The following is a 27,159-nucleotide window of genomic DNA, read 5'->3' as shown; positions in this document are numbered from 1 at the left end:
CAAAATATTCTGTTCCCTCGCTGTGCTGTCTTTTACCCTGGTATCAGGCAGGCAACACATCATGGGTGCCTCGTGATGTTCTTTAAATAAACACCGGTCTGTTCCTAACTATGAAATCTCCTATAATGACTGTACTGCTCCTCTTTGCTGTTCCCTGCGATGCAGTCCCTTGCCATTGGTGCCAAGATCTGGACTGCACTCCTTCTAAGTGCCGTCACTCCCAGCAGTCCCCAATGCTAAATACATGGTTGAAAGCCAAGTTGAGAGCTGAGGTCTCCTGCACCCATTTACCATCCTGAACTCTTGCTGCTGATGGGTGGCCAACTCATAGAACCTATAATCTAGGAAACTCACATTCTCCCTGATGCCCCATTTTACCTGAAGCACCTCCAGCTTCTCCTCAAACTTGAAAATCCTGGGCTAGAGCTCCAACAGCTGGAGACACTTCTGAAACACATGGCTCCCCAAAACATGTGAAGTGTCCTGGAGTTCCCACGTAGCACAGAAATTGCAAGTCACAGGTCTCAGCTGCCAATCCATAGCCCAAAAAATGTTTTAGAATCTAGATAGTAATTGTTTAAACTATCAATTCTACTTAATGCCTCGAGGATTGCTCTGTGCCAATACTCTTATTAGTTCACTTACTGTTATAATTAGCCCAATTGAATGTTTAAATTTCCCAGCTCTGAGTTTAAACAAATTCCCAAGTTTAGAGAGCAAAAAAGAGAAACACTCACTCTTCAAGTGTAAGGATAGCAGAGCTTCTTCAGTGTCTTCTCAGTGAGAGGCTTTATTGAACTGATAAGAAATTGCAGCCTACAGTGAGCTTGCCTCATGGCAGAGTCACATCATTACAGCAAGTCAGATGCAACATCAGACTAATTACATTTCAGTCCAAACACCGCCTTTTTATATTGAACAAAGGATACAAATATCCCCCTTTTCCGAGTGAACAAAAGTAATATTTGCATGCACAATCCTATGTGACTATGACTTGCCCAAGTTACTGACCACGCCCACTGTACTCATGCATTAATAACTGTTTGTTTCACGCGTCACTCACTACACAAACACTTAAATTGTGCAGGTCTCTCAATGCTACACATGCACATTGACATTCGTCTGGGTGATATTCCTTGTCTGGAAAGTGTCCTCCCGTGATCCTTGTTGCTGTGGTGACAGTTGTTGTTCCATTGCGGTTGCTGGGGCACATGGACCAATGGGATTCATGGTGGTCCTGTACTCAGTATAGCTGGTGTGATACCTGATCCCTGGCCAACCAAATGCTGTGAAGGAACAGTTTCACACTATGAAGGAATAGCTTCACTAGTTGTTCAGATGTGCCAGTATATTTGGTCATTTACTTCCACTGCGACTGATCGAGGGAACAATTTCTCGACACATGTCCCAAGTTTACATGTGGGCACACTTACATTGAGAGCATTGATTTTTTAAGGAGTCTTTCAAGATTGCAAATTCTTTGAATTCCTTTTCTGGTTGCTGTGTTTCCAGGCTCTACATCTGGTTGATCTTCTTAGCTCCCACTTTCAGTTGCCAATTGGGCAGCACGGTAGCATGGTGGTTAGCATAAATGCTTCACAGCTCCAGGGTCCCAGGTTCGATTCCCGGCTGGGTCACTGTCTGTGTGGAGTCTGCACGTCCTCCCCGTGTGTGCGTGGGTTTCCTCTGGGTGCTCCGGTTTTCTCCCACAGTCCAAAGATGTGCGGGTTAGGTGGATTGGCCATGCTAAATTGCTCGTAGTGTCCTAAAAAGTAAGGTTAAGGGGGTTACGGGTATAGGGTGGAAACGTGGGTTTGAGTAGGGTGATAATTGCTCGGCACAACATCGGGGGCCGAAGGGCCTGTTCTGTGCTGTACTGTTCTATGTTCTATGTAATTGTGGAATTAAGGGTCCCTCCTGCTCCCTTTGTGTTATCTCTGACACTTGCTTGTTCAGATCTCAGACAGCTTGGTTCACAGAAAACTTTGGTTTATTGTACAGGTATATACTCAGCTTGAACATTACACTTCAAATCTTCCAGTTCTGCTCCGGTGTGAACATTTTCCTCTTGGACTGCTTCATTTACCTTCGGCACATGCATTTCATTGCACTGATGTGGTTGGCAACCAATTTATATACTTGAATATTGTCCATCCATCTCTAGCGTATTTCGTTTCCCTCTCTCTGGGATTTTCTGTCGCCTTCTCTCCTGGGTCCTTTGCTGTGTTTTCTCTGGAGTCTTCTGTTACTGTGGTGATATGCATCATTGTACATACACAAGGGGATAATGTAAGTACACATAGACTAGCTAGACACTAGAGGGAGCACCAGAGACATGACACACAGACACTCAACCAATAGGTCAGTAAGATAGGACACGACCAATGGGCATTCACGATACACACAGAGGTGACACTACCACAGGGGGGCATTACAACAACCCATATATAAAGGACACAGCACACATGATCTTCCTCTTTCCAGTGGAGACACTCAGTGAGTTCAGACACAGGGTTGATTCAACATCACACCCACCAGGTGGATTGTAGCAGACTGGTTTGCCAGTCTGAGTGGCTAAGAAGGATTGGCAGTAGTGGAGAACCGGAGTAGGAGATTTGTAAATAGTTCAATAAACGTGTTGAAGTTGTCTGAACCTTCCTTTGTCGGAGTGCACATCGAGGAAGCCGCTTATGCTACGTCAAGAGCACAACAAGACATGGTACCAGTGAGTAACTGTCTCAATCCATATAGCTACAACTCAGCAAAGAGTGACAACCAGCAACAACACCCAGGCAAGATGATCGAGATCCCGGTGCCAAGGCAATCTCCGCGAAAACTGGCGGGCATTCCGGCAAAGGTTTGAGATCTTCCTGGTAGCAGCCGACCTACAAGACGTGGCCGATGCTGAAAAGACAGAGCTTCTGCTCACCATCGCCGATGCCAGAGCAGAAGAAACCTTTAAAATATTCAAGTTCTCCAAAGGGCAAAACAGGAGCGACTTCCAGGCAGTCCTGGACAAATTTAGTAAATAGTGCGAGGAAAACACAATCAAACCAACTGAAAACGGTAAGAGAGGCGCCAGTACTTACCACGAAGCCGAGATCCCGGAGCAGAGAACGACAATTTTGATCGGTGGCCATCTTTGTAAAGGTACTGCACATGTGCAGTTGCGCGAGAAGCACACAGAACGGGAAGGTCCGTTTGCGCATGCACGAGGAGCCGCGTGTGCGCAATTGCAAAATAGGCCCCCAGTACAGCAACAGCGATATGCGCATGCACAAACGCTTCCTACGACTGTGTGATCCTACACACGCTTCGTGATGTCAGAGGCCCCAGACCACGCCCACTTAAATGGGAAATGTCCCAAAACACGAAAAACATTTCTTAAAGCTATAAATCAAGATTCTTTCACCTGGAATGACAGCACAATGCCTGAAATTCAACCAGTAGCAGAACCCTGCAACAAGCAGTTAGCACCGCCCAAAGAGATGATACAGTCCTTGAATACTACAACACTGACCTTTATTTCTTCTCTGGACATCACGAGCCCAATGCCAGCTCCGACACGAAAAGTGATGATATTGTCCTAGAAGACTACGACACAGACAAAGCTTTCACCTTGGGAAGCTACCCCAGTACCAAATCCGAACCACAACTAGACGTGTTGTACATTCAAGACCCCGATGACGAGTTCTTCGGATTTGAGGATCTTCAGCCCAGCATATATGACATCCCGACTCGTGAGTGCAGGATTATGCTGCGGCCTGACGCCAAGAGACAGAGTGCGGTACAAGCCCACAGAGAGCGGCCTGCTGCCACACAGAGAGTGGTCCACGCACCACAAAGGGTCCCAGCCTCTACACAGGAAGCGATGAAAGACTCAACAGCAGACAACTGCACGTCTCCACTCAAGAAGTGACTCGAGTGACACAAGCCTCCACAGCGAGCTCGTGGACAGCCTCCATGATAGAAGCAACGCAAGACTCCAGAGCGCAGTCCTTGCATGAACACGACCATGAGGGTCTAGCAACCTCCTCTGAGCAACCGGCAGCAGACGACGCAAGTCTGCCACGCTCAAGTGAACAACAGGAAGACTATAGGGCAGCATGGTAGCATTGTGGATAGCACAATTGCTTCACAGCTCCAGGGTCCCAGGTTTGATTCCGGCTTGGATCACTGTCTGTGCGGAGTCTGCACATCCTCCCCGTGTGTGCGTGGGTTTCCTCCGGGTGCTCTGGTTTCCTCCCACAGTCCAAAGATGTGCAGGTTAGGTGGATTGGCCATGATAAATTGCCCTTAGTGTCCAAAATTGCCCTGAGTGTTGGGTAGGGTTACTGGGTTATGGGGATAGGGTGGAGGTGTTGACCTCGGGTAGGGTGCTCTTTCCAAGAGCCGGTGCAGACTCGATGGGCCGAGTGGCCTCCTTCAGCACTTTAAATTCTATGACAGTCTGCCATGCTCAAGTGCACAGCAAGAAGACTATGACAGTCTATCACGCTCCAGTGAACAACAAAGCGACTATGACAGTCCACCCACATTGTGTGAGCCACAAGAAGACTCCGACAGTCTACCCAGCCCAAGTGAACAACACAAAGCTACTGATGCTCTAGCCACTGTATGTGAGACAAGTGACGACGGCATCCCACTTCCCATACAAGATGTGCAATGTGACAGACCTCAGCTAGTGTGTACAGAGGCACTTGACGATCACAGTGAGACTACTGGTGACTCCAGTGACACCATGTTGCTTCAAACCTCATTCATTCGAGCCTCTCCACAAGCAAATGCATTCCTGAATGTTTTGACTCCAGACGTGGAGCATGAAGAAATCTCAGCCGACTCCAGTGAACCTGCTATGACTCCAGACGGGGAGCATCGACAAACCAACACTGACTCAGGTGCAACAGACCAGACTCCAGACAGGGAGCAACCAGACACCAAAGCTGATTCGAGTAAGCCGGACATGACTCCAGATGGGGAGCGCCGCAAACTCAGTGACGGCACGCTCAAGGTGACAGTAGATGCCAAAAAGCACGCTGACACGAGTAACTGTGTGAAAGACTCGTTTTATCCACAGAGTGTGGTCCTTCAGCGCAGCAGCCACAGCAACAAAACCAACTGACACAACAACACAACCTATGAATACCATATCAAAGACAACGATACGACGCGTACCAAAGGCAACATCGTCAACAGCAAGCATGACAAAGACTACACCAATGGAACTACAACTGGTACGACATGGTACAACTCTGACCATGAGGGACACTGTTACTGCTCAGCTCAGTAGAATGACATACCATGGCAGGACGATGCGTTTTCCCAATTCACGTGTGCTGCACTACCAACAGGCAACGTGGCTTTCAGGACAGATGCCATCCAACATCGCTATCACAAGCATCGGAAGAAAAAAAGACTCCAAATCAGACAACAAAGTGATTTGACCACTTCTTGGTTCCTTATTCACAGGGACACTAATGGCGTTCACAAGGACATGCCACCATCAAAATCACCAACTCACCAACCCAACAAGAAAGACATTCGACCATGATAATTGATGGGTTTTGGACTCATACATATGAGTTGGACTCATTGTTTAATGATCACTGTTATCATAACTTGTACAGAGCATCGTTTATCTACCTGTTTTTTGTTCAATTTTTTTTAACAGTGTACAGAAAATATGTAACATGAAAAAGGGGGGATGTGGTGATATGCATCACTGTACATACACAAGGGGTTAATGTAAGTACACGTAGACTAGCTAGACACTAGAGGGAGAACCAGAGACATGACACAGACACTCAACCAATAGGTCAGGAAGATAGGACACGACCAATGGGCATTCACGATACACACAGAGGTGACACTACCACAGGGGGGCATTACACCAACCCATATATAAAGGACACAGCACACATGATCTTCCTCTTTCCAGTGGAGACACTCAGTGAGTTCAGACACAGGGTTGATTCAACATCACACCCACCATGTGGATTGTAGCGGACTGGTTTGTCAGTCTGAGTGGCTATAGAAGGATTGACAATACTGTAGTGGCATACTCGAGTAGGAGATTTGTAAATAGTTCAATAAACGTATTGATGTTATCTCCACATCTGAACCTTCCTTTGTCAGAGTGTACATCAAGGAAGCCGCTTATGCTACGCCAAGAGCAGAACAAGATGGTTACCTTTTGCAGAGAAGGCACTGAGAACAAAGGCAAACAGAAAGGTTCAAATCTGTAAAAAAGAGCTGATGAAACGAGGACAAAGGAAAAGTAAACAATAGCTGCAAGTAAAATACTTGCTACAGAGAAGACATAGCTAAGAAAGGGCACAGAAAAGTTCAAATCTGCAGAAAGGTACAGCAAAAGATCAAAGAAAAAGCAAAAACAAAAGGAAAAAACGAAAGCAGACAAAGGCTGCAACAAAAATACTGAGTGAGTATAATGGCTGCAGTGAATTTTCAAATCCCAGTTCCAATAGACATGAAGGGGGGTGTCCTGAGATGAGACCCCTTAAATCGAATAGCTAGGATAAAGTTCTCCATAAGTTAGTTTATTGAGGATTGACACTAATCATTGAAAGTATACCCAGTAATATTATTAACTATTAAACATGTATTTTTAGGTCATAGCAGTAACAAGCGTTTAAACTCTTGCTAAAAGCAATGACCGCAATGCATGATGGGATTGAAGTTAACTTGACCGAATTCTCAAGGTAGACAGAAATAGAGTGGTCACCAATAACACAGTCAGCTCAGTAAGAAGTTCTTATCAGTGGTCCAACATTCTGGGTGGGTTTCTCTCATCCCGGGGCCGGGCCGGAGAATTCCCGCGACCGGCGCGAATTGCTTCACGCCTCCCCGACGCTGGCACGCGATTCTCCGCACAGCAGAGAATCGGCGCCACTGGCGCCGGCGTGGTTGGCGCGGCGCCAGTCGGGGGCTGCTCGACGCGGCCGGCCTGCTGATTTTCAGCCCGGGATGGGCCAAGCGGCCGTCGTGAAAACGTTGAGTCCCGCCGGCGCCGTCCACAACTGCTCTCAGCCGGCGGGAACTCGGCGTGGAAGGGTCGGGGGACAGCTGTGGGGGGAGGGGGGGATGGGGGAGGAGGGGATCCGACCCCGGGGGGGAGGGGCCTCCGATGTGGCCTGGCCCGCAATCGGGGCACACCAATCGGCAGGCCGGCCTCTCTGGCTGGGGGCCTCCTTTCCTACGTGCCAGCCCCCTGTTGTCCTACGCCATGTTGCATCGGGGCCAGTGCGTTGAAGGAAGCCACTGCACATTGGTGCCGGCACCCTGCGGCGCCCTGTTCGCGCCAGGATCAGCTGAACCGCTCCAGTGCCGTGTTAGTCGTCGGGGTGGCCCCTTCATGCCGTCATAAAACGCGCTGGCATTTACGATGGCGGGGACACTCAACAGCGGGATTAGAGATTCTCGCCCCTTTCTCCGACAGACCATGGCACAAAGAGGAACCAACTTCAACATCCTGCACCCAGGCGAACAATGAGGTGGGCAGGAACTGTCTGAGATAAGCGACTTGAGAACAGGGGAGAACATAGGACAGTAGATACAAAAACAACAGATGGCCAGGGAACAGGATAAGGTTAAATCATGAGCTGATTGCGCAGTCATCATGCTGCCTAAAGTAAGCTTCATTGGTCAAGATAACATTGACAGCTCCATGGATTAGATCAAGTCCAACTGGGATGGGCTATTGATTTTTGGAATATTGTAAACTATTACATCTGAACCAGTGTAAAATAAAGTGGTTTGGGCATTTATCGAAATCACTCTCCCATACGTTGACCAAGCTTGGAAATAAAGCCGTCTTAACCAGAGTTGATCTGTCCGCAAATCCTTGTGTTTAGCTGAGCTGTAATTAAGAGGGAGGAACCCCACATAAAAGCCAGCTCAAAACTCAGTCCTTGAAAACGCTCATACACGATACATGGCAAAATTGGTAGTTTTTTCACTTACAATGGCAAAACAATGAAATTGCAACAGACTTAATTAACAAGTCTGAACCGATAAGAGTAGCCACACTCCTAACATTGCTGGGAAGAAACCGCTACCAATTGTCCCCCACCCCCCACAAATCTAACTGAACACCAAGGAAGAAAGACAGCAGAGATTTTGAATGCCTTGAACACACATTTTGAACCCCAAGTGAATCTTACATGTGAACAGTATGTATTCAACACTACAGCTTAAGGAGTACCAGAGATTATAGATCAGTAGGCGACTGCAGTAATGCAGCTTGCAGAATCATGTGAATCCAGACAGCTAAAAGATGATCTGATTAAAGATAGATTAGTCTTAGGCATCCTTGGTGAGAGAACAAGCCAACTAAAAGATGAGAAACCAACAATAACGAAAGAAATAGGCATGTGTTTAAATGTGGGAGTTGTGAAAAGTCAGCTAGAGCATATGTATGGCAGAACAGACCAGCAGATATATTATGCTCAGAAACATCCAGGCCAAAAGAACTGAGCAATCATTGGCAAGAGGCAGGAAGCAAATATTCCGGAGGACAGCATACAAAGCAAAAGAAAGACTGCTCAGCATGGGGAAAGAAGTGCTTCAACAGTAAGAAGCAGAATCACAGGTGTTTGGCTAGAAAAAGCAACATTATCCTATACAAATGGCCATTGAAAAGATAGTAGCAGTAGAGTCTGAAGAAGAACGATACACCATACAACAGGTTTCTTTCGTCAAGTCTATAATAAGTGGTTTGTGATTGTTACAATGATGTCCTCAGAGGGAGAGTATCAAGTGAACAAGAACTGTCAGATGTACACAGGTGTGTCGTGAAACATAATGACCCTCTCAGATGCTGTGTGAACTGACCCAACAGGGTGATCCAAAAATGAAACTCTCAAAAGTAAGGATGAGGATATATGATGACACGATATTCATACCAAGAGGACAAATTTGGCTGAGAGCCCAATTTCAGATCATAGATGGTATACAATGGCCACTCATCTTAGCTTAATTTTGGGCTGGTAGCCCTAAATGTGCCAACAGAGAATGGGCAGCAAAAGACTCCAGAGAAATGGCATCCCACAGTGAGCTTGCCTCATGGTGGAGTCACATGACTACGCAAATCAGTTACGACATCAGGCTGATTACATTTCACAACCCAAACATCGCCCTTTCTATATCAAACAAAGGATTCAAACACCTACCTGCTTTCCTATGATGTCTGAGGCAACTTGTTATTTTAATCTAATTCAAAACAGTGGTAAACTGATCGTAATTGAAAAGTACAAAGTGTACTCCTGTGTTTTTCATATTTCTGGCAAAATATCCAAAGGACAGACACATCGGCCGGGATTCTCCGACCCCGCGCCAGGTGGGAGAATCGTCAGGGGGGCGCGAGAATCGCACCACGCCGCCCCAACGCCGGCCTGCCGATTCTCCAGCGCTGATTCTCGGGCACCTGCAGGATCGCCGCCATGCCGGTCGGGGACCATTGAAAGCAGCCCCCACGGCGACTCTCTGGGGTTCGACAAGCCGAGTGCCCGCCGCGTTCGGCCGAGTACCATCGGCATGGGTTACGTATGGTCCCACCCGGCGGCACCTCGGACTTCTGGCTGCGGGGGCCATCCTGGCGGGGGGACGGGGGGATACAACCCCGGGGGGAGGGCCTCCACGGTGGCTTGGCCTGCGGTCGGGGCCTACCAATCGGCAGGCGGGCCAGTTCCATGGGGGGCCTATGTTCCTCTGCGCCTGGCCCCTGTAGGGCTCCGCCATATTGCCTGGGGGCCGGAGCGGAGACGGGAACCCACATGCATGCGCGGACTCATGCCGGCTGTGGCGAGCATGCGCGGGCTCGCGCTGGCCGTGGCGTGCCGGCATTTGGCCGCTGGAGCTGCGGACACCACTCTGGCGCCGTACTAGCTCCCTAGGAAGGGGTGAATACCTGCCACTTGAGGCCAGTTGACGCGGAGTGGCTCACGCCACTTTTCACGCCGGTGTCAGAACTTGGCCGCGGGATTGGAGAATCCCGGCCGATTTTTCCAAGTACATGGCAATATTTTCAATCAAATCATTTTGGCTTCTGTACTATATTCGATTGTCAAGTAATATTGGGGGAAAAAATATTGTCTTGCATTGTTTGCTTATAATTTACATGTGCAACAAGGTTTTATACAATATTTTTTACACAACAAACAATGAGTCACTGGACTAAGTGTAATAGTTTCTTTTAATCCTTTTAAATAGATTTTAATAATCATTGAACAGTATATTTAATTTACACCTGATAGCATTTTATAGATTCATAGGATAATGCAGCACAAACAGATGCCATTCAGTCCATTGTGCCTGCGTCAGCTCTTTGAAAAAGCTATCCAATCAGTCCCACTTTCCAGCTCTTTCCCCATAACCCTGAAAAATGGTCCCCTTCAAATATTTATCTAATTCCCTTCTGCTGAAAAAAGAGAGGTGTCAAAGCTTTTCATCTTTCACTCCTCAGGACACTATGCAAGAATACCAATATAAGGGGAAAACATAAATTTATACTGTATGAGAAAAGAGTGCTGATTAGTTGGCAAGTAGACTCTTAATTGGTAGGAGGTTCTTTTGCCGATTAACTTAAATCTGTGTCCTCTGGTTATCGACCCCTTTGTGACTGGAAACAATTTCTCCTTATTATTATATCAAATCCCTTTAAGATTTTAAATATCCGTATCAAATCTCACCTGAATATTCTCTGTACTAACGAGAACAATCTGAGATACTCAGGTCGCTCCACCTACCTGAAGATTTTCATATCTAATAAATCTCCTCTGCACAAAGTGTGATGCCCATAACTATTCGATTACACTTCTGACTTGTGCCTTGTAGATAGTGGACAGCCTTTGGGGGGGTCAAGAGGTGATTTACTCGCTGTAGCATTCCTAGCCTTTAACCTGCCATGGTAGCCACAGTATTAATATGGATAGTCCAGTTCAGTTTCTGATCAATGGTAACCTCGGATGTCAATTGTGGGGTATTCAGCGATGGCACTGCCAATGAACGTCAAGGGGCGAGGGGTAGATATTCTCTTGTAGATGGTCATTGCCTGGAACCTGTGTGGCGCGAATGTAACTTGCCACTTGTCAGCCCAAGCCTGGATATTGACCAGGTCTTGCTGTATTTGGACATGGACTGCTTCATGATCTGAGGAGTCTCGAATGGTGCTGAACATTGTGCAGTCATCTGCGAACATCCCCACTTCTGACCTTATCATGGAAGGGAGGACATTGATGAAGCAGCTGAAGATAATTGGGCCTAAGCCACTACCCCAATGTACTCCTGCAGTGATGTCCTGGTGCTGAGATGATTGACCTCAAACCAGCACAACTATCTTCCTTTACGCCAGCTATGACCAACCAGCAGAGAGCTCTCCCCTTGATTCCTATTGACTCCAGTTTAGCTGGTGCTCCTTGATGCCATACTCGGTCAAATGCTGCCTTGATATCAGGGCGGTCACTCTCACCCCACCTCTGGCATTCAGCTCTTTTGACCATGTCTGAACGAAGGCTGTAATGAGGTCAGGATCTGAGTGACCATGGCGGAACCCAAACTAAGCATCTGTGAATAGATTTTTGCTGAGTAAATTCCACCTGTTAGCACTGTTGATGGCACCTTCCATCACTTTGCTGATGATAGAGGGTAGACTGATAGGGCGGTAATTGGCTGGGTTGGATCTGTCCTGTTTCTTGTATGCAGGACACACCTGGGCAATTTTCCACATTTCTGAGTAGCTTCCAATGTCGTAGCTGCAGTGGAACAGCTTAGCTAGGTGCAGCATTTCTGGAGAACAAGTCTTCAGTACTATTGCTGGAATATAGTCAGGGCCCATTGCCTTTGCAGTATTTAGTGCCTTCAGCTATTTCTTCATATCACATGGGTGAATCATATTGGCTGAAGACTGAAATCTGTGGTGCTGGGGACCTCTGGAGGAGACCGAGATGGATCATCCACTCGGCACTTCTGGCTGAAGATTGTTGCGAATGCCTCAGCCTTATCTTTTGCACATATGTGCTGGGCTCCTCCATCATTGAGGATGGGGGTATTTGTGGAGCCTTCTCCTCCAATAAGTTGTTTAATTGTCCACCATCATTAATGGCTGGATGTGGCAGGACTGCAGAGCTTAGATTTGGTGCGTCCATTGTGGAATTGATTAGCTCTGTCTACTACTTGCTGCTTATGCTGTTTGACACACAAGCAGTCCTGTTTGTAGTTTCACCAGGATGACACCTCATTTTTCGGTATCCCTTGGTGTTACTTCTGGCATGCTCTCCTGCAGTCTTCATTGAACCAGGGTTGATCCACTGTCTTGGTGGTAGTGTAGAGTTGGGGATATGCCGGGCCATGAGGTTGCAGATTATGGTTGAATACAATTCTGCTGCTGCTAATTACCCACAGCACCTCATGGATGCCCAGTCTTGAGTTCCTAGATCTGTTCAAAGTCTGTCTCATTTAGCACGGTGATAGAACATAGAACGATACAGCGCAGTACAGGCCCTTCAGCCCTCGATGTTGCACCGACATGGAAAAAATCTAAAGGCCATCTAACCTACACTATGCCCTTATCATCCATATGCTTATCCAATAAATTTTTAAATGCCCTCAATGTTGGCGTGTTCACTACTGTTGCAGGTAGGGCATTCCACGGCCTCACCACTCTTTGCGTAAAAAACCCACCTCTGACCTCTGTCCTATATCTATTACCCCTCAATTTAAGGCTATGTCCCCTCGTGCTAGCCACCTCCATCCGCGGGAGAAGGCTCTCGCTGTCCACCCTATCTAACCCTCTGATCATTTTGTATGCCTCTATTAAGTCACCTCTTAACCTTCTTCTCTCTAACGAAAACAACCTCAAGTCCATCAGCCTTTCCTCATAAGATTTTCCCTCCATACCAGGCAACATCCTGGTAAATCTCCTCTGCACCCGTTCCAAAGCTTCCACGTCCTTCCTATAATGAGGCGACCAGAACTGTACGCAATACTCCAAATGCGACCGTACTAGAGTTTGGTACAACTGCAACATGACCTCATGGCTCCGGAACTCAATCCCTCTACCAATAAAGGCCAACACACCATAGGCCTTCTTCACAACCCTATCAACCTGGGTGGCAACTTTCAGGGATCTATGTACATGGACACCGAGATCCCTCTGCTCATCCACACTACCATGAATTTTACCATTAGCCAAATATTCCGCATTTCTGTTATTCTTTCCAAAGTGAATCACCTCACACTTCTCCACATTAAACTCCATTTGCCACCTCTCAGCCCAGCTCTGCAGCTTATCTATGTCCCTCTGTAACCTGCAACATCCTTCCGCACTGTCTACAACTCCACCGACTTTAGTGTCGTCTGCAAATTTACTCACCCATCCTTCTGCGCCCTCCTCTAGGTCATTTATAAAAATGACAAACAGCAACGGCCCCAGAACAGATCCTTGTGGTACGCCACTCATAACTGAACTCCATTCTGAACATTTCCCATCAACTACCACTCTCTGTCTTCTTTCAACTAGCCAATTTCTGATCCACATCTCTAAATCACCCTCAATCCCCAGCCTCCGTATTTTCTGCAATAGCCGACCATGGGGAACCTTATCAAACGCTTTACTGAAATCCATATACATAGAACATAGAACAGTACAGCACAGAACAGGCCCTTCAGCCCTCAATGTTGTGCCGAGCCATGATCACCCTACTCAAACCCACGTATCCACCCTATACCCGTAACCCAACAACCCCCCCCTTAACCTTACTTTTATTAGGACACTACGGGCAATTTAGCATGGCCAATCCACCTAACCCGCACATCTTTGGACTGTGGGAGGAAACCGGAGCACCCGGAGGAAACCCACGCACACAGGGGGAGGACGTGCAGACTCCACACAGACAGTGACCCAGCCAGGAATCGAACCTGGGACCCTGGAGCTGTGAAGCATTTATGCTAACCACCATGCTACCCTGCTACACCACATCAACTGCTCTACCCTCGTCTACCTGTTCAGTCACCTTCTCAAAGAACTCGATAAGGTTTGTGAGGCATGACCTACCCTTCACAAAACCATGCTGACTGTCCCTAATCATATTATTCCTATCTAGATGATTATAAATCGTATCTTTTATAATCCTCTCCAAGACTTTACCCACCACAGACGTTAGGCTCACCGGCCTATAGTTACCGGGGTTATCTCTACTCCCCTTCTTGAACAAAGGGACCACATTTGCTATCCTCCAGTCCTCTGGCACTATTCCTGTAGCAAATGATGACCTAAAAATCAAAGCCAAAGGCTCAGCAATCTCTTCCCTGGCTTCCCAGAGAATCCTAGGATAAATCCCATCCGGCCCCGGGGACTTATCTATTTTCACCTTGTCCAGAATTGCCAACACTTCTTCCCTACGCACCTCAATGCCATCTATTCTAATAGCCTGGGTCTCAGCATTCTCCTCCACAATATTATCTTTTTCTTGAGTGAATACTGACGAAAAGTATTCATTTAGTATCTCGCTTATCTCCTCAGCCTCCACACACAACTTCCCACCACTGTCCTTGACTGGCCCTACTCTTACCCTAGTCATTCTTTTATTCCTGACATACCTATAGAAAGCTTTTGGGTTTTCCTTGATCCTACCTGCCAAAGACTTCTCATGTCCCCTCCTTGCTTGTCTCAGCTCTCTCTTTAGATCCTTCCTCGCTTCCTTGTAACTATCAAGCACCCCAACTGAAACTTCACGCCTCATCTTCACATAGGCCTCCTTCTTCCTCTTAACAAGAGATTCCACTTCTTTGGTAAACCACGGTTCCCTCGCTCGACCCCTTCCTCCCTGCCTGACTGGTACGTACTTATCAAGAACATGCAATAGCTGTTCCTTGAACAAGCTCCACATATCCAGTGTGCCCAACCCTTGCAGCCTACTTCTCCAACCAACACATCCTAAGTCATGTCTAATGGCATCATAATTGCCCTTCCCCCAGCTATAACTCTTGCCCTGCGGGGTATACTTATCCCTTTCCATCACTAACGTAAGGTCACCGAATTGTAGTCACTGTTTCCAAAGTGCTCACCTACCTCCAGATCTAACACCTGGCCTGGTTCATTACCCAAAACCAAATCCAATGTGGCCTCGCCTCTTGTTGGCCTGTCAACATATTGTGTCAGGAAACCCTCCTGCACACATTGTACAAAGAATGACCCATCTAATGTACTCGAACTATATCTTTTCCAGTCAATATTTGGAAAGTTAAAGTCTCCCATAACAACTACCCTGTTACTTTCGCTCTTTTCCAGAATCATCTTCGCCATCCTTTCCTCTACATCCCTAGAACTATTAGGTGGCCTATAGAAAACTCCCAACAGGGTGACCTCTCCTTTCCTGTTTCTAACCTCAGCCCATACTACCTCAGAAGAAGAGTCCCCATCTAGCATCCTTTCCACCACCGTAATACTGTCCTTGACTAGCAGCGCCACACCTCCCCCTCTTTTGCCCCCTTCTCTGAGCTTACTAAAACACCTAAACCCCGGAACCTGCAACAACCATTCCTGTCCCTGCTCTATCCATGTCTCTGAAATGGCCACAACATCGAAGTCCCAGGTACCAACCCATGCTGCCAGTTCCCCTACCTTATTTCGTATATTCCTGGCATTGAAGTAGACACACTTCAAACCACCTACCTGAACACTGGCACCCTCCTGCGAAGTCAAATCTGTGCTCCTGACCTCTATACTCTCAATCTCCTGTACCCCAAAACTACAATCCAGGTTCCCATGCCCCTGCTGAATTAGTTTAAACCCCCTAATTCAGCAGGGGCATGGGAACCTGGATTGTAGTTTTGAGGTTCGGGAGATTGAGAGTATAGAGGTCAGGAGCACAGATTTGACTTCGCAGGAGGGTGCCAGTGTTCAGGTAGGTGGTTTGAAGTGTGTCTACTTCAATGCCAGGAGTAGTACTTCAATGCCAGGATAGTACGGCACAACACAATGGAAGGTGAAGATGGGACTTTACCTCCACAAGGACTTTGCAGTGGTCACTTCTACTGATACTGCCAAGGACAGATGCGTCTCCAGAAGGCTTGCCCTATTATGTATTTTCTTGTATTTTCTTGAATTTTGTTTAATTCATTTTCTTCCATGTACTGAATGATCTGTTGAGCTGCTTGCAGAAAAATACTTTTCACTGTACCTCGGTACACGTGACAATAAACAAATCCAATCCAATTCAATCCAATCCAATCCCTCTTGTTGATTCCCTCACCTGCTGCTGTAGTCCCAGTCTAGCAACTATGTCCTTTATGTCCCGGCCAGCTCGGTTTATGGCGGTATTACCGAGCCGCTCTTGGTGATGGACATTAAAGTACGCCATCTAGAGCATATTCTGCACCCTGGTCACCCTCAGTGCTTCCTCCAAGTGGTGTTCAACATGGAGGATACTGATTCATCAGCTGATGCTGGTCGGTACGTGGTTATCAGCAAGAGGTCCGGAGTCAATGTTGAGGACTCCCAGGGCAACTCCCTCCTGATTGAATACCACTGTGCTGCCACGTCTTCTGGGTCTGTCCTGCCAGTGAGTCAGGACATACTGAGGAATGGTGATTTTGGTGTCTGGGACATTGTCTGCAAGGTATGATTCTGTGTGTATGACTATGTCAGGCTGTCGCTTGACTAGTCTGTGAGACAGCTCTCCCAACTTTGGCACAAGTTCCAGATGTTAGTAAGGAGGTCTTTGCAAAGTCGACAGAGCTGGGTTTGCCATTGCCATTTCCAGATCCTGACACTCAATGGAAAGGAGCTGCTCTCTCTCACTCTGGTATTCTCCAGATTCAAGAACCCCAAGGTGTTTCACGAATAATATAAATACAGGTTCTTGTTGCTGTAACCCCTTTCTTTTTCAACAAGTTCATCTTCTGTCTTCTTGAAGGAATGTAAAGAATCATTCTTCAATACATCTACTGAGATCGTTCTCAGAAAAAGTAGAACCTAAACCTCAATCAGGTTTCTCAATTTATATATGTAGCTACTCTGACCCCATCACCTCAAACACAGCACCTACTAATATGTTGTCCGTGCTTTTAATGATCTTAAATATGACAATCAGATATTCTCTAAGTCTCCACGTCTTAGTAAACAGACTCACTGGGAAGCTTCTAGGGATGCCATCTTCATCCAGCTTTTCTCGCAGCTCCTACAGATAGTGCATGTACAATGGTCACTGGTTGGTATATGTTCTCTGAGGACAAATGGCAAACAGAAGAATCCTCCTCATACAGCAACATATTCCTGTTGATTAATAAAGTGTTTTTTTAAGTGCTTGATTGCTAACTCAAAGACGTTTTCTTTCCCCCATTTTGTCTCTTACTTCTTTGCTTCAGAGAGTCTTTGAAAATGATCAAACAAGCATTTAAAATGTTGCCACTCTTTTTTAAAAAAATCCTATTAAGGGGCAATTTAGTGTAGCCAATCCACCTACTCTGCACATCTTTGGGTTAATGGGGGTGAGACCCACGCAGAAACGGGGAGAATGTGCCAACTCCATGCGGAGAGTGACCCGGACCGGGATCGAACCCGAGTCCTTGGCGCTGTGAGGCAGCAGTGCTAGCCTCTGCGTCACTGTGCCACCCACCCACCCTTTTAAAGGTTTACTAAATCTCTGGATCTACCGTGGCAAATTTACTTTAAGTGGCAGCATCATTAAACATCCCATCGGACCTTTGCTATCAGCTCTTGAAGCATGGTCAAAATACAACATTGTGCTCATCACCCTCAATGCTATCAATACTGTTCACAATGCCACACTCAGCATAGGCTGCAAACTAGCTCCCTTTATTAATGATTAGCATAATGCATGATGTTCCTGCAGGGTCCCCATATATCCCATTAGATAGGTGCTAATCCTGCTGCCAGGTTCAAAATGCGGCACTGCTGTTTGCTAATGAGGAAAAATAAAACAAAATCCTTTGCATATAAGGTATTTACATCCACTCAAAGGTACAAATCTATAAAAAATTACACTTGACAGTCAATCAGACCAATTTTTTTAAAGTATCTGGTCAATAAGATGACATTGTAGAACACTTAAGCAGCTAATGTCATTTTTTATAGGCAGCAGAATGAAAGCAGCCTTTTAAAAAAGCTTAAAATCATGTTATTTGACGACTAGATACTGACTGTGACATGCTTAATAAAATTGCTGGGCTCAGTAATTATTTTGCAAAATGTCTCAACATGAGGAAAGAAAAATTGTTTATTGTAGATTACAGCAAAGTAAATGCAGTAAGGGGTGTCTGAAGCTAAGTGCAGCCTTGCTGTGTTCAAAATAGAATATTTACGTAACCATCCAATATTTTGTGATGAGACCTTTACGCTTAGTAAGAATTCTGAGGGCCACAGTACAGAATATTGCTAAGGTCGTAAAATTAGGCAAAGAAACTGAGGCAAATCAGATGGTAGAAAGCTTGAGATTTTCAAAGCCCGTAGGTTGTAGGTGGGATGCTGTAATGGAAGCATGACGTTTCAATTTATGAGAATCTTGCTGCATTGTTCTCAAAATTGTTTATCACAATTGTGCTATTGTGATACAAAAATCTACTGTCTGTGACATTATTTCACTCATGGCTCAGAAAACCTAGAGAACATAAAATGTTGCACGTTGAAGAGTAATAAGAAATTATTTTGTGAGCTACCTTTGTACTGGATCAACACAATTCAGCCTCACAATGTGTACACTCTCTTGTCTTAATCAGTCCATGTATTAGTAGGCAATGAATGAGAAGTGAACAGAAGTGGTATCCATTCCTTTCATTTATAATATTCTTGGGTTAATCTAGTTGAAAAGTATTAATCCAATCAGTTACAGCATGATTATATATAGAGCAAGGCTCTCTCTCCTCTCATCAAAAGAACACTATAAACTCCATTTATATGACTTCTTCCATTTCCCACATCAATTGCTCTTTTGACCTGTGAGTGGGTTTGTCAATTTAATATTGAATTAAAGGTAGTCTTGTGCTGTGGGACTACGGCTAACATGATCTGAAGGTGTACCCAAATTGTCAGCTGTACAATTGCTGCAAATTCCCTTCACAACACATCTATGCTGCAGTACAGATCAAGACCAATCTTGACATCACTGGGGATGGAGACCCACTCTTCTTCACTCCTGAGTCAATTTGGGCATTAACATACAATTTATAATGCACAAGTTCAGTGTTTCTATAGCCTAAGGCTGTCCACACTGAATTTACAAAGTATCCTTACAACTCCTTTCACTGATCTACTCATTGGTCCTTCTGTTCAAAAGTTGAGCCTCTGACTCGGAAGATCATCGATTGAAGTCACACTTGAGTACCTAATCTAGGCTGACACTGTTGTGGTGATGAGTGATGGCTACATTGTTGGAGGTGCTGGCTTTCAGACAAAATATGGGAACCAAGATAACATCTATCTCTTCGGTTGTTGGTGTGTAAACTTTCTGATGGAATATGAATAGCTTTTTACTACATGGTGTTTTCCTGCAGAGACAGTGCTGAACTTTGGACTAAGAGTGACTCTAATAGATGTATCTTCCAAAAACAATGAGTCAATGATGACCAGTCCTCCATTTCTGCAGGAGCTGTTATTCTAAGGTGTCAAAACAGCTGCGACCACATCCAGGACAGGCAACTCATGACCTTAGGATTGGCAACCCATGACCTTATGACCTTATGTAATCACGCACGCAACATATGGATTGGACAAAACGTAAACTGCTGTGTAAAGAATTGATAGCTATATATGGCATGAACTGAGATACTAAGAGAATAAGGATTGATAACTAAATATGGTATGAACTGCGATACTAAGAGAATGGATTGGCTGTATGTAAATGGGAATGCGAACTAATTCTTCTTTGAAAGGGTATATTAATACAGTTTTAAGACACAGCTCAGAGAGAAGGTGCCGGCAGGGCTGGCGTCCAGGACCTTTCTCCCAGAGCTCTGCACAATAAATTGTTTATTTTGCTCACGTTGAGGTCTATTGTGAATATTTTCACCCAACAGTTGTCATAAACAATCCAGTCGGATTATTCAAAGACGAGCACAAAATTCTCCTGCTGTCTTGGCCAACATTCAGCCATCAACCAACTGTTCTGATAATTTATCTAATTTTCTGTTTGTGGCATTTTGCTGTGTACAAACTGGCTATCTTATTTGCAGACAAAACAACCATGACTGCATCCAAGATCAACTCATTGGTTGAAACTTACTTTAGAACATTCTTATGTAAATGAAAGGTGCAACATAAAATGTTTTCTTCATTTAAGATTACCTCACGATATTACAGTAGAATAAATATTGACAGCTACCACAATCTGGTTGTTGACATATTATAGGCTGTGGAAAATATACAAAATAAAATACTACATTGTTCTGGGGTGGCTCTTTGTGCACATAATAGACAGGACAATAGACACAGAGGAAGAAAATGCACAATTTCCCCTCAGCCGCCCCGCAAGACGTGGCGTCTTGATGTTGCAGACGGGAAATAGTGCTTTCGATTGAGACGCCGGCCCAACGATCGGTGGGCACCGATCGCAGGGCCTGTCCCCTCCCGAGCACAGTCGCGGTGCTCATTCCCCACCAGACTCCCTACAAGCCCCAAACGGGCATCTCACGGAATTTTCACGACGGCAGTGACCAGGTGTGGTTGCCACCGTCGTGAACCGGTCGCGAACGGCAGGCCGCTCGGCCCATCTGGGTTGGAGAATCGGCAGTCGCCGTGAAAAACGGCGAGCGGCGATTCTTCCGAGCAGGAGGTGGGAGAATCGAGGGGAGCGCCAGGGGCTCGTGAAAGTAGTCGGAGGGCCCTCCCATGATTCTCCCACGTGGCGTGGGGAGCGGAGAATCGCGCCCCTAGGCTTTATAAAGATACAATGTATTCTCTTTTATTAAGTCATAATACTTTCCTACAATAATCTGTTCTATCAATATCAAACAATGAAAGAGAAGCTCTGATCAGAGGGATAAATTGTCTCACAGGTTCAATGAGAACATCACTCTGTGAAATATTAATTCTTCACAATTCAATATATTGCAGGGTCATTCTGTTGAAAAATAAAAAATACAGGCACTCAAATACGACTTTTTAACTTCCAAATATTCTCCCTCTCCCAAAGGTGCTCCCTGACTTTCCAGAAGGTTCCATAAGTTGTAGCTGCCCTCTCATTCCTTCAAATATAGTCTATAGTCGCTTCTGCCAATTCTGTCCATTTATCCCCATCAGCATGTGGATTAATTCAGAGCATAGAATCCCTACAGTACAGAACGTACAAATTCCACATAGACAGTGGCCCAAGGCTGGAAGCAGGGGGGCTGCAGAAGGATTTGGACAGACTAGGAGAGTGGGCAATGAAGTGGCAGATGAAAAACATAGTGGAAAAGTGTGAGGTTATGCACTTTGGAAGGAGGAATGGAGGCATAGACTATTTTCTAAATGTGGAAATGCTCAGAAAATCAGAAACACAAAGGGACTTGGGAGTCCTTGTTCGCAATCCTCTTAAGGTTAATGTGCAGGTTCAGTCAGCAGTTAGGAACGAAAATACAATGTGAGCATTCATGTTGAGAGGGCTAGAATACAAGACCAGGGACCTACTTCTGAGGCTATAAAAGGCTCTGGAAGACCCCATTTTGAGTATTGCGAGCAGTTTTGGGCCAATATCTAAGGAAGGATGTGCTGGCCTTGGAAAGGGTCCAGAGGAGGTTCACAAGAATGATCCCGGGAATGAAGAGCTTGTCGTATGAGGAACGGTTGAGGACGCTGGGTCCGTACTCATTGGAGTTTAGAAGGATGAGGGGGATCTTATTGAAACTTACAGGATACTGTGAGGCCTGGATAGAGTGGATGTTTCCACTTGGAGGAAAAACTAGAACCAGAGGACACAATCTCAGACTAAAGGGACGGTCCTTTAAAACAGAGATTAAGAGGAATTTCTTCAGCCAGAGGGTGGTGAATCTAACTCACCTTAGACTGGGAACTGAGAACCTTAGTGGTCTGCATGACTCAGTGTAAGAACGGCAGTGCATTTCCCAAATGAACCATCAGTGAATGTTCAATAGAACTGTAATGCTAATCAGTTTCAGATAGAAAAAAATTAAATTTCTCAATGCTTTCATGTTTGGCTGTGGAAGCCAAACCACTGAGTGTTTTTAAGACAGATAGATAGGTTCTTGATTAATAAGGGAATTGGGGTTATGGGGGGAAGGCAGGAGAATGGGAATGAGAAAAATATCAGCCATGATTGAGTGGCGGAGCAGACTCAATGGGCCGAGTGGTCTAATTCTGCTCCTATGTCTTATGGTCTTATGATGTGGAGATGCCGGCGTTGGACTGGGGTGAGCACAGTAAGAAGTCTTACTACACCAGGTTAAAGTCCAACAGGTTTGTTTCGAATCACTAGCTTTCGGAGCACAGCTCACCCGAGGAAGGAGCAGTTCTCCGAAAGCTAGTGATTCGAAACAAACCTGTTGGACTTTAACCTGGTGTTTTAAGACTTCTTATTATGGTCTTATGGTCTAACCCGGGTCCCTGGTGCTGTGAGGCAGCAGTGCTAACCACTGTGCCACCGTGACGCCACAGTGTTGAATGAGATTATTTAACTGCCAAAGGAAGTACAACTGAACGTGAACCTTTGTTCACCTGACTCCATCTACACAAACTTTCCAACTGGGGATACTAATGGGACTTCAGCAGTAATAAACATACTTAAATTTGCCCTCCCTAATTCAGTTGCACTGAGACCATTTGTAGTTAGCTTCGTACAACACTATCAAAATGAGCTAACTCACCTTAGACTGGGAACTGGGAACCTTAGTGGTCCGCATGACTCAGTGTAAGAATGGCAGTGCATTTCCCAAATGAACCATCAGTGAAGCTAATCATTTTCAGATAGACAAAAATGACATTTCTCAATGCTTTCATGTTGCAAATTGTTTAGCTAAAGTGTACCAGTAAGATGCTTTTCTTCCGAACCAGTGGCCTAACCAGTGTAACAGATTCTTGATTGCTTCGCTTGTGGGTTATGTGGTTAGGTCACCATATGTGTTAAACTGTCACACATAAGCTAGCCTCTGCATAGTTCTTAGAGTTCTGGTAGTAAAAATAAATAGATCAAATACACCAGGAAATCCCACATTACCCAATGGAAAGAATATATATTAAAGCAACAAGCAAAAATTTTATATCATATACCACAGTCTTAGCACTTTTTCATAAGTAACAATGAACGTATGAACATGCCACATCAGCCCAGCTGTAATTGCCTTAGTGAGTGTTGAAATTGTAAATGCTTTTATTGGATTGTTTATGTAAAAATATCCATATTGATATCATGGTCAGGGTTTTTAAGGATGACAGGGTTTGCAGCCATCCGAGGAGTCTGCGGAGAACACATCCTCGGCATTAATAAATGTCCAGTTCCCATTTAACATTCCAAAAAGTATTAATTGGATGGAAATATGACTTTTGCCCCTCACGCAAGAGGAAGCCCTGCTCCCAAGAGCTGCCGGCCAATCTGATTGGCCAGCAGTTCCCTAGTCCCTGCAGCACCAGAAGCTACAGTGGACAGGACTGTTACTGCATGCGATCCCCAAATCTGTCCCAGGAGCCCAGGAAGACCTGCAGGAGCTAGACCTTGTGTGCGTGTGTGTGTGTGTTGGGGAGAGGGGCCCGATGCTAAAGGGGAACTATTGATGCCACCCTCCAACCCACCACCTCCACCCTTTCTTGTCCAAGGCCTGAACACAGTTAATTTTCAGACTTCCTCCCTGCCCCTGAACTCCTCCTGCTAATCTGGCAATTGTAGCTGAACTAGAACTGGCCCTTGAATGGTCAAGAATTGGCCACTTAAGGGCCTCAATTGAGCCAAGGGTTCTGACCTAGGTCTTGCTCGTCGAAGCGTAAAATTGCAGGAACCTGGTGAGAAGCCTATACCTCCTACAAACAAACCAGTGGTGGAACGTAAACGTCTGCCCAGATTTCCCAGGAGAAGTATTACTGTAACCTTTTTTTCCCCATGTGCTTTCCACATATTAAGACTTCCAATTCAACATGCTCTTTATACATACCTGGAGAGTCAATCAAAGCAACCTATTACAAACCCCCACTTTTTTGCATTACTTGTGTGTTACCATCATAGAGTAGAATTATTGTATTTCAATTTGAGCTTTTCCTCTTTGTCTACCTTTATAATTTCCCAACTTGGAGAATTGTGCCATTCCCAATGGGTTTTCTAAAGCTGGGTTGTAACCTGCCACAGGAGGGCACATAGTGGAGTGGTATTTGATATTCTCTCTCTAAAGGAGTCACCTGTATTGATTTGGCAAGTGCACGTGTGTGCGCGCATTTGTTTGTCTGTCTGCAGGACATAGCAAGGCCACAAAATCAGGACAGAATTTGGGACATTATCCTAACTTATTCAATATGCCTAATGGTGTACATCATGTAGCACATAAGCACTCAATTCTGAGTTTCACAGCTGGTTTAGATTCAGCCATCATTGCTCTTAGCAGCCAACCTCGGAGTTGAATACGTTGTAGCCTAGGAATGGATCTGTGTGTATCCTAGTAAAACACTGCAAATAGTACCCAATTATTTTTTCCAATTTAAGGGGCAATTTAGCGTAGCCAATCCACCTATCCTGCACATCTTTTGGGTTGTGGGGGTGAAACCCACGCAGACACGGGGAGAATGTGCAAACTCCTCACGGACAGTGACCCAGAGCCGGGATTCGAACCCGGGTCCTCAGCGCCGTAGGCAGCAATGCTAACCACTGTGCCACCGTGCTGCCCCAACACTGCAAATGGTAAGAACAAATCCAACGAGAGGAAGAAAATGAAGAAAAGAGGCAAACAATATAAAAATCTGCAATAATTAAAACAATGGTAAATTAAGAAAAGAAATTCAGTAACACATTATAATTAGTGATAAACTTAGTGTGATTCATAGTTTATTATTCTATCAATTTGTGAATTTCTAACATCTGATGTGTTAGATTTTTGTTGCAACTCTCAGCGTGTAATGAAAAATTCTAGAACTCAACATTTATTTTGGGCATGAAATCAAAGCACCCCACCCCAACTGAAAGCAGACGAGGAAATTGTGATGCACGATTAACCAATGCCCATTGCTTCCAATTGTTACGATCAGATGAGGAGGGGCTGAATGGCTCACCTCTTTGCCCTCTCTTCATTTCACCGCAAGAGGTTGTCTTAAGTTGAAAAAGATGTACTTGCCAATTCCATGGGTACTTAACTGTTTACGTGCTGGCTCATAAAATAACCAATCAGATTGATTTTCTTGAGTTTAACAAAGAAAGAGGTTAAATACTGTTAAAACTGATCTAAGCAAAATAATAAAATTTGCTCTAACTTTTGTGCGCACAGACTCAAAAGTTTACACGCACACACAGGTATACCGATTACAGAGTGGGGAGGGGTAGGTTGGCCAAATTAGAGTCCTCAGAAAGTAAAAAAGGAACATAAATTTGTAATTTTGTGGTTTGGCTAGCTTGAGAATTTCCTTCCCATTGTTTCTGAGTTAAAGGTATAGTCAGCAGATTTAACTGTTTTTCTGGAGACATTGGTACTGGGCTTAATTCCTTTTAAGAAGTCTGTTTGCAGCACGAACATCCCTAGGTGATCATGGTTAGCAAACAGGGCTTGATGCTTGCCAGGGTGGTTGGAGAGGGAGGCAGGAGAGACTGCCAAATGGGTCTTCTTTCTCCTCGTCTCAGCTGCTTGTCTTCAGTTCTGCTGAGAAAACATGTGTTTAAAACATACAAAGCATTGGCTTGTCATGTGACCTTCCTTCTCCAACTGCCAGGCGGATCCCAAATAACGGCATTGTCCGAGTATTCTAAGGTAACTTAATTATAGCTTATGCCTGGAAAGCCATCTTATCTGGGGACCCATTATCCAAGTAAGCCTTAATTGTCCATTTCCAACAGTTGAATACCTTAATGCTTTGTTAATAGAGCAGAAGATGTGAATCATTCACATTCCCCAGGAGGTCATTGCCTATGGTGAGTCTTGCAGTCAGGCTGTGTCCACCTCAAATTGGTTGGAACAAGAATTTATCGTGATGCAATTTAGGGTAGCCATTTTTGGCTGTCAAGTAAGTTGCAATCTGCATTTTAAAAAGTCTGTTTTTAAAAGCTCAATTCATCTTTCCTGCTTGTGGTGTTATGCCTCTGCACTATATCATAGTTGGATGGTGTGCAACCTCCAACCCGCAGGTGGTGGTACCACACAGCGTGCGGTCTCTAGACCAAGGTCATGTGACCCGTGAGTCCGCTATAAGGGGAGACACATCCGGCCATTGGGAGAAGAAGGTTGAGAGGGTAATAAGACATACAAATGAATGGTCAGTGCTTGGTGCAAGTTCCAGAGGAGTAGTTAGCAGACTCTATGATAGCGCGCTCTGTATCAGATCGCTAGTTTACCATACAAGACTCAATAAAATATTATGGTTTGGACAAGTCAAAGTGTTTGGTGGATTCCTTCGTAAAGTACAAAGGACCAAACACAACACTGCTGATGTATTAAAAATCATTATTTGACATTATGCGTCTTCAGGATGTCTTCAGGCAAAATGCAAACTTTGTGCTGTTTGTTAATTTAAATGGATGGAGCATACAGCGAACTTTGAGTAGCTGAACACCTGCGCAAGGGTTCAAAATCGTGGGAGGCAAGCAGAAATTCAAGCTAGCTGGCTAACTTCTGCTACTTGCCACAATGCTCCTCTGAAAGCTAGCGTGCATTTTGGTTATAGCAACTTGGTGCAAGTTATTCTATTGCCGATTTTGAACTGTAAATGTCACAAGAATGGCACAGCATGGCACAAAGCAGGCTCTAAGATTGTCTGAAGCTGCATGGGAGGCTTTGATGAGGAAAGGGACATCGATCCATGAGGGCTGGGAAGCCATGCAAACAAATTTTGCAGAGGCATTGGGACAAGGCAACCATTGCAGTCAATGCCAGGGTTTAGCTTCAAGGACTAGTTACAGTGCAACATGAACATCAATGACCTCACAAAAGAGATAAAGGTCACTAAATGTATCTTCAGATGCTGTATTCCACTATTTGCATCAGTAACCACACATACTGCTCAATACA

General features: G+C 45.3%; 1 protein-coding gene across 1 annotated transcript in view; it reads right to left on the bottom strand.

The window, feature by feature from the left end:
- ksr2 (kinase suppressor of ras 2) overlaps positions 1-27,159 on the bottom strand; it is a 592,582-nt gene that overhangs the window by 537,212 nt on the left and 28,211 nt on the right.

Source organism: Scyliorhinus canicula, chromosome 1 (assembly GCF_902713615.1).
Source record: "Scyliorhinus canicula chromosome 1, sScyCan1.1, whole genome shotgun sequence".
NCBI classification, from domain to species: Eukaryota; Metazoa; Chordata; class Chondrichthyes; order Carcharhiniformes; family Scyliorhinidae; genus Scyliorhinus; species Scyliorhinus canicula.
The sequence above is the reverse complement of the archived record's forward strand: the minus strand, read 5'-3'. Positions and strand labels throughout refer to the sequence as shown.